Source organism: Elaeis guineensis, unplaced genomic scaffold, assembly GCF_000442705.2.
Source record: "Elaeis guineensis isolate ETL-2024a unplaced genomic scaffold, EG11 Super_Scaffold_1000033, whole genome shotgun sequence".
Classification (NCBI taxonomy): domain Eukaryota; kingdom Viridiplantae; phylum Streptophyta; class Magnoliopsida; order Arecales; family Arecaceae; genus Elaeis; species Elaeis guineensis.
In genome coordinates, this window is record NW_027332424.1 from 194307 (window position 1) to 203656 (window position 9350).

Sequence of the window (9350 nt, forward strand, 5' to 3'; positions counted from 1 at the left end):
AGCTAATTGGTTTGGGAGTCATTAACTGAAAGCTTGCTATAAGGATAGCTAGAAGGCTCAAGAGGCTAAGACATTGCACTAGACTCTTTTTGAAAAAATAAAAAAAAAATTAATAATAATAGATAATAAAGAAACTAAATTATATAAAGATAATAAATCAAGCTCACATCAAGTTAGAGGAGTTAAAGAGTAGAATGGGGAGTTGGTAAAAAAGGATCTCTAAAAATTCTATGGCTAACACTCAACCATCAACTGGATCGAATTGATAATCCAATGAAGTACCTTTTTAATAGTCTGGCTAGATATCAGCTGCCTTTAGAAGTACTTAGGATAACTTCTAATTCAAAGATGAGTCGATACACATTGCTGATTTATCTATTTTACTCGAGGATGAGTAAAGTTCAAGTTAGAAGGTATGATAAATACTTAAATTAAGTTACTAGAGGTACTTAATTTTATTTAATTTTCTTTATTTATAAAAACTTGATGCTCTCTAGTTTATTTTATAGGTAATTAGAAGTTTGAGCTCATACAACTCAAATTGAACCCAAATCAGATCAAATTCGAGTGAATCAGGCAACCAGCTCTCATTCAAGTGTGAATGCAACTTACTCATTAAGGGTCAAGCTCAAGATTCAAGAGTCCTGATTAAAAGATAACCCTTCATATGGAATCAAGTCTGAACATGACTTATTGATCAATGGAGGGGAAGCAATACGAAGATCTAATGGTCTTTATGTTAAATGTATGTTCTAGAAGCCAATATGGCTGACACATTGTAATAATTATAGAGCAATTTTATACTTAATATATTGATATGATCAATAAAAGAATAATTTTTTTTATTCAAGTGTGATGTATCTTTGAATCGTTTATTGAATTAGTTTTGATACATATTCTCAAAGTATTGAGAATTAGAGATATATATTTAATTCTAAATGCTCTGGATCATAGGATCATCATGAGGATGGTGATAGATCCAAATAGACTGATGCACAAATCACTTTCTTTAGATAGATGAGTCTTTGATCTACCGTATACAGACACAGGATGATGAGTACAGATGGTTGTTAGAGAATAACTAGTACTGAGCATGACCATATAAGAGATCATTTGGAATTCTATTCAATCATCAGTGATTGTCTGATGTTGTAGTTGTATGACTAATCCTTTGACTTAAGATGGTACAGCTACTCGCAATGAGGCTACTGAATTTGACTGACACATAAATATGGGTCTCAATGAGCTTTTGTAGTGGATATTAGCAACAGTTGGTCCACTATAGGAGTGGGGTGTGCATTAAGATAGAATCTATCGACCTTGATAGAGAGGAGTAGTCCTATGATATTTGAAAGGCTAAATCTAAGAATCTATGACCATAGTAGTGTGATTGATGGAAAAATTTTTTATAGAAATCACAACTGGACTTGAGCTAATCAAATCTATCATATGATTGATGTTAAGGTTTGACAATTTATCCATGACCTGTCATTTAGTTGGGACTCACGATAGAGGGACTGAATCACACGTTAACTACACCTAGAAGTTCATTTCAGTTCTACTAGATTGTCACTACATATTACTAGGTATCACTGGTAGATTGTGAGAGCTCACTAGGATCATTCTAGATCGACAATCTTGCTGAGCTAGAGTAAAATTATTCCAACCTATTGAAAAGAGTTTCAATGATATAATGATGTAGATCATTGTATATCTCACTACCAAATAAAATTAAACCTATAGGGTCACACAATAAAGAGATTAGGCCTGAAATAAGTAATTGAGCTTATGAAGAGTCAATTGAATTTAGAAAAATCTATTGAGTTCATGATAACCTTACTAGCACATGATTGTACCCAATTTTCTTTTCGTTGGAATTACTTATTTAAAAAAATAATTATAACTTAATTACCTGCTAATAACCTACATGAATTAGATTCATGAGACTTCAATTGTTGGGTATCTAAGGTAATAGATCATATTAATTAAGGATGCAAGTCCCTAATTAATTTCTTTGATAGTTATTTTTGGGTGCCACCTTGATTTGATCAAGTTGGGCATGTCCATTGATTAGAGGGCTTTTAGTTCTCTTATGGAGCATCTCTTGGGTATATTTTGAGATGTCTAATTATGGGTTCAAAGGCTCCAATTGTTGGTGCCTAAAGGGTCTTCTAAAGTAAGTTGGATAACTTAAGTTAATAGGAAACCCAATGCAAGTAGGACTTGTATTATGTGATTGAACAGGATTCAATCCTTGTGCCTATTTAAAGGGATCTCCCTAAGATCCTAGAACATCCAAACTAGCAGCTCCTCACACCCAAAGGCTCTCCCCACGCCCTCTCTTCCTCTCCCTTTCTCTTCTCTTGGGCATTCTACACATCCATCCCTTGGGATGCGAGTCTCAAGGAGTTCCACACCCAAGGTGTTGGGCATCCTATAATTTATTGGTTGCTGGTGTTTTGTAGCAGTACAAAGTAAGGAGAAACTCTAGAGAAGAGAAGAAAAAAAGATCAAGGAGAAAGATCAAGCGTTGATCATGATCCAGGCTTCATTCAGATTCAGCAGGCTAAATTTTGAGTGAATCAAAATTTAAATTATAGAAGGCTATTTCATGCTGATCTCGAGTGGATACTCATAGAGGTTAGATACTTGTGTGGCTAATAAAGAACCTCTTTTCTTTCAGATCCAGATTCGAAGAAAAAGATTGCGAAATAGTTATGTAATTTGATCACAACCTGAATTCAGCATATATTAATTTCAGCATATGAGATAGATCTATGTGATTTTATATTTTTATGTATGCATAATTTAGATTAAAAATATTTTAATCTTATTCTCTATTATAGTTTTTAGAAAATAAAATTTTTGAAATACATATGCACCAAACCCCAAATTCCAACAGTGGTATCAGAGCCATGGATTTTTATATACTGAATTTTGATATACATATTTTGAAAAGATTTTAAAATCAGATTTTTTTTTGATATATGAGATATATAGATAGATCTTCTAATCTAAAATTTAATTTTATATTTAATTTTAGAATATATAGTTGATATATAATTGCATGCATAGATTTGAATTTTGATCTAGAAAGAGTTCTAGTTCATGTTCATGTGATACATAGATGCATACATAAAATTTAAAATTTTTATATGATTTAATTTTAATTCATATATATGATATATGATTGTATATTTAGATTATAAATTTACTTTTAATCTGATCCATGATTAATATATGAGATATATGATATCCTGCTAAGATTTGAAATTTTGTTTAGATTTGATTTTATATGCATATATTTGATATATTTTGTATACTAAAATCTAAAAATTATTTTTATATTTTAAAATTTATTTTTATATAATAAATTTAGATCTGAAATATGATTTTAGAATCTAAAATTTATGTTTGTGCATGAGAATTTTTGTCATGAGAAAACCATAAATTAGATCATGTAATAAGATTTATTTAAGATTTTTGATTTGAGTCATATGGGTCTAACTCGATTAAGTAATTGATCAAACTAAGTCAAGTATTGATAAAATCAGATCAATTAAGTTAATGATCATACAATTATTGTTGATCAAATTTTTGAATCCCATATATAGAATCGATTAACCTAAGAACCTAATTTGGCTCGTTGGTTTGAGCCTGATTTGTTAGAGCTAATCAATTCTGATCAATCGATCTATTGGTGTTTAAGGCAATTAATGAGATGTGATTATTTAATTAATTTCGTTAGCTGATCTGACCAATTTATTGGTGTCTTAGGAAGGCAATGGGGGACCCCCACCGATCTTCACTTACTTGGCCAATTTGGAAGATTGGGTCTTGAATTAGGTTGCTTAGCGATCTAATTTAGCCCATGCCAATTAGATTGATCATATGATAACAGATTAGATGAGACCTAAATCTAAACCTCTCCATAAATTTTAAGTCCATAGGTCTTCCACCATGGTAGATGTGTAGGCGTGCTATCGACATTGATTGTTCTTGGCTGGTTACAGTAGTTCAGTTGTATCAGAAACATGCAATCACTCTATTAGCAAAGAATTACTCTAGGATAAGGATGGGGTTGGACCCAATAACTGTTAGGTGAGGGATCCAATGACGGCCTTGCACCTGCTTGTGAACGGTGGGTCAGGCTTAACTAAGAAGTGTGGACAAGAATTGTTAGATGAGCTCACATGACTTAGAGACCAAGTCGCTGCAACATACTTAGCGAAGCATCTGGACAAAGAGTTGCCTATGTATCGGTGTGCATATTACCAATAACTGTCAGGGATGTGCATGTTATCAGTGGGACCACAGCAAGCACTAGGAATCCTTTATCGCATTAGGATTTTTATTTCTTTCTCAGAGAGTAGAGGGATCTGATAAATTAGTGAGAGTCATTGTTTGTATCTTAAAGTCTCTAAAAGTAAATATAAATATTAAGTATAAAAGTCTAACTTGAATCTTTACTCTCGCAGTGAAACTATAATGTCAGTCTCAAACCCTCTAGCCTGCATCCTTGAAACTAATTATTTGATCGATATCAATTATAAAGACTGGCTCAGAAACCTCAAGATTATTCCGACTTCAAAAAAATTAAGCCATATTCTTGATCAGGATCCCGTAGTACTACCAAACCATCCTACTGCAAGTAAAGAGCTACTTTTGAGAAGTGGACGGATGAAGACAGTCGGATCAAGTGTTATGTGCTGGCATCTATGTCAAATGAGTTGCAAAACCAGCACGAGCATATGCCCACTGCTCGGATCATGATCACTCACCTACAAGAATTGTATGGTGAGCAGAGCCATACTGCATGCTTCGAAATGTCTAAGAGACTTTAATCTGAAGATGCATGAGGGGCAGTCTATCCATGAGCACTGTATGATAGTGATCAAGACATTGAGGAGCTTGAAAAGCTCGGGCTAGAAATACAAAAGAAATTGTAGATGGATGTGATCCTTCAATCCCTTACCCGTTCATATAGTCAATTCATTATGAATTTTCATATGAACAAACTTGATTGCACTATGTTCGAACTCATCAATATGTTGGTCACCACAGAGGGTACCTTGAAAAGTTCAAGGGGCACTGTTCTTACTGTGGAGCAGACTTTTCTTTCAAGAGAAAGTCTACTAGAAGGAAGAAGGTTAAATCTGCGAAGAAGCAAAAGAAAGAGAGCAAGCTGAAGAAGGATGGTCCAAAGGTGGTCGAGGCAAAAGAAAAGTATTTCCACTATCATGCTGAAGGTTACTGAAGGAGGAACTATCCTAAATACCTGAAGAGCCTAAAGATCAAAAAGGGTGATAAGTCTTCTGAAGGTATGCTCATAATTGAATCTAATCTTACGATTTCTTCTACTTCTAGTTGGATATTGGACTCTGGCTCGAGTGCTCATATATGTACCTCGATGCAAGGTCTGAAAGAAAGTAAGAAATTGAGGAAAGGTGACATGATCCTTTGGGTCGGTAATAGAGCAAAGGTTACTACAAGGCCGTTGGCACTTATCCTTTTCGATTACGTCTGTGTTAGATTAGATTTAAAAGACTATTATTATATTTCTATAGCTAGTCAAATTTAATTTTTGTGTCTGTGCTAGTGCAGGAAGATTTTGAAATTTATTTCAATAAAGACTTTTATTCTATTTATTTATGAAATAAATTGATTGTAAGAGATCTTTTAATTGACAGTCTTTATCACTTGCATGTTGATACGAATATGAATCTAAACAAGCAAATAGTGAGTGCCATAGGCCAAAAAAGATTCAGAGATGGAATAAACAGAAGTACTTGTGGCACCATAGACTAGGCCATATTAGAGAGGATAGGATAAATAGACTGGAGAAGGATGGGATCCTTAGCTCTCTTAACTCAGAACCGTATCCAGCTTGTAATCTTGCCTTCGAGGAAAGATGGCCAAGTTGCCCTTTGTAGGATATGGGGAAAGGGCTACAGAGCTACTTATCCTAGTACACACCGATGTATGTAGGCCATTTGATGTGCAGGTCAGGAGTGGTTATACCTACTTTATTACCTTTATCGATGATCTATCTAGGTACGAATATGTGTATCTCATGAAACATAAGTCTAAGGCCTTTGAAAAGTTAAAAAATTCAGGTATGAAGTAGAAAAGCAGACAGACAAATCCGTTAAGGTTCTTCGACCTGATCGAGGAGGTGAATATCTTAGTTGAAAATTTTTGAGATATCTTAAGGATAATGGCATAGTCTCTCAGTGGATCTCTCCTGAAATACCTCAGCTCAATGGGATATCCGAAAGGAGGAACAGACCCTATTGGATATGGTCCGATCCATGATGAGCTTCATGATCTATCCTTATTTCTTTGGGGATATGCCTTGTTAATGCCATTTACTTGTTGAATAGGATTCCATCAAAGTCATTCCTACCACACTATATGAGATATGGTTCAGTAAGAAGTCGAGTCTGGGTTATCTAAGACTTGAGGATGTTCGGTCTATGTCAAGAGACAGATGACGGATAAGCTAGAGGATAGATCTATTATAGCTCACTTTATAGAGTATCCAAAAGAATCTATGGGATACTACTTTACTTTTCATAAGACCATAATGTGATTGTGAGTTGAAACATCGTATTTCTAGAAAAATAGTTTATCCAGGATGGCGGCAGTGAGAGGTTAGTGGAGCTCGAAAAGAAAATTCTTAAAGAGCTAGAGCTATAGATCCTCAGAAACCGTAGTTATGAGCCAGTAGTTAATGTTCCACTACTACCTCATAGATCTAGCAGGATCTCCGACCTCCTAAAAGGTACATGGATATGCTTACGGAGGAAGTAAAGAAAATGTTCCTTATGAGAGATAGGGGTCATAGTGATGACCCTAATACCTTTGATGAGGCGATGTCTGACATCGATTTTAAAAAATAATTAGATGTTATGAAGTCAGAATTGACTCGATGTACTCGAACCAAGTCTAGACTTTAGTGGATCCACCTGAGGGTATCGTACCCATTGGATGTAAATGAATCTACAAAAGAAAAATAGATGTGATGGTAAGATAGAGACCTATAAAGCTAGGCTTGTGGCAAAAGTTTATAGTCAGCGCGAGGGTATTGACTATCAGAAAATCTTCTCACCCATAGCCATGCTGAAATCTATCCAGACTTTGCTTGCTGTTGCAGCTTACTATGATTATGAAATCTAGTAGATGGATATGAAAACTGCTTTCTGAATGGATATCTTAATGAAGACATCTATATGGAGCAGCTATGGGTTTCACATTCGGTGATGGTGATCACAGAGTCTGCAAGCTGCAAAGGTCCATTTATGGATTAAAACAGGCTTCTTAGAGTTGGAACCATCGTTTTGATGAGGCAATCAAAATATTTGATTTCAACAAAAATGAAGAAGAACCTTGTGTATACAAGAGGGTCAGTGGGAGTGTGATCACCTTCCTCGTATTGTATGTGGATGATATTCTTCTTATTGAGAATGACATTCCCATACTGACCATGGTCAAAAGATGGTTGTCCAAAGAATTCTCCATGAAAGATCTAGAGGAAGCATCCTATATTCTTAGAATAAAGGTCTATAGGGATAGATCAAATGGATGCTTGGTCTGTCACAAAAGCTGTACATAGAGAAGGTTTGAAGAGGCTCTGCATGAAAAACTCTAAGAGAGGTCTCTTACCTCTTAGGCATTGTATTAGTCTCTCCAAGACGATGTGTCCGACCACATCTGAGGAAGTACAGTGCATGAGTAGAATTCTTTATGCTTCGATGATAGGAAGTCTCATGTATGTCATGCTATATACTCGATCAGATATTGCCCTTGCCATGAGTGTTACGAGTAGGTATCAGTCGAATCCAGGTGAGAAGCATTGGATAACTGTGAAGAACATCCTTAAGTACTTAGAAGGATTAAGGATTTGTTTTTGATTTTTGGAGGTGATTCTGAGTTGCGAGTCGAGTGCTATACTGACTCAAACTTCATATCTGATCTTGATGATAGAAAGTTTACGTCAGGATATGTGTTCGTTTGCAATAGTGACGCAGTTAGCTAGAAGAGTTCTAAGCAACCCATCATAGCAGATTCGATCACGGAGGTTGATTATATCACTACTTCAGATGCTGTAAAGGAAGTTTTGGTTCAAAAAGTTTGTTGCAAAACTTGGAGTTATGACATTTGATGCCATACCATTATACTGCGACAATAATGGAGCCATAGCACTTGCTAAGGAGCTGAGGTCTCATAAAAAATCTAAGCACATCGAGCGGTGGTTTCATATTATACGTGACTATCTCGAAAAGAAACATGTCGAGATGTGAAGAGTGGACTCCACGGATAACGTGATAGACCATTGACTAAGCAATTGAGCCAATCAAAAATGAAAGCCACTTTGAGATGATAGGACTTAGATTTGTAGTCAATTGACTTTAGTCCAAGTGGGAGATTGTTAGATGTATGTCCTAGAAGCCAATATAGCTGACACATTGTAATAATTCTAGGACATAATTTTGTACTTAATATATTGATATGATCAATAAAAGGATAATTTTTTTTCATTTAAGTATGATGTGTCCTTCAATCGTCTATAGAATTAGTTTCGATACATATTCTCAAAGTGTTGAGAATGTATTTAATTCTTAAATACTTCGATCATAGGATCATCATGAGGATGGTGATAGATCCGGATAGACTGGAGCACAAATACTTCCTTCAGGATAGATAAGTCTCTGATCTACTATGTAGAGACACAGGATGATGAGTGCGGATGGTTGTTAGAGAACAACTAGTACTGAGTGTGATCATACGAGAGATCACTTGAATTTCTATTCAATTATCAATTGTCTCGATGCTGTAGTTGTATGACTGATCCTTTGACTTGAGATGGTACAGTTGCTCGCAGTGAGACTATTGAAATTTGATTGATACATAAATATAGATTCAATGAGCCTTATAGTGGATGTTGGCGATAGTTGGTTTACTGTAGGAGTGGGATGCACATCAAGATAGATCTATCGATCTTGATAGAGAGTAGTCCTATGAGATTTGAAAGGCTAAGTCTAAAAATCTGTGGTCATAATAGTGTGATTGATGGAAAGGAGTTTTCATAGAAGTCACAACTGGACTTGAGCTAATCAAATCTATCATATGACCGATGTTGAGGTTTGATGATTTATCTATGATCTGCATTTAGTCGGGACTCATGATAAAGGAACTGAATCACACGTTAACTACTCCTAGAGGTTCATTTCAGTTTTACTAGATTGTCACTACATACTGCTAGGTGTCATGGTGGATTGTGAGAGCTCACTAGGATCGTTCTAGATCATAATCCTTGCTGTGTTAGAGTGGAATTGTTCCAACCCATT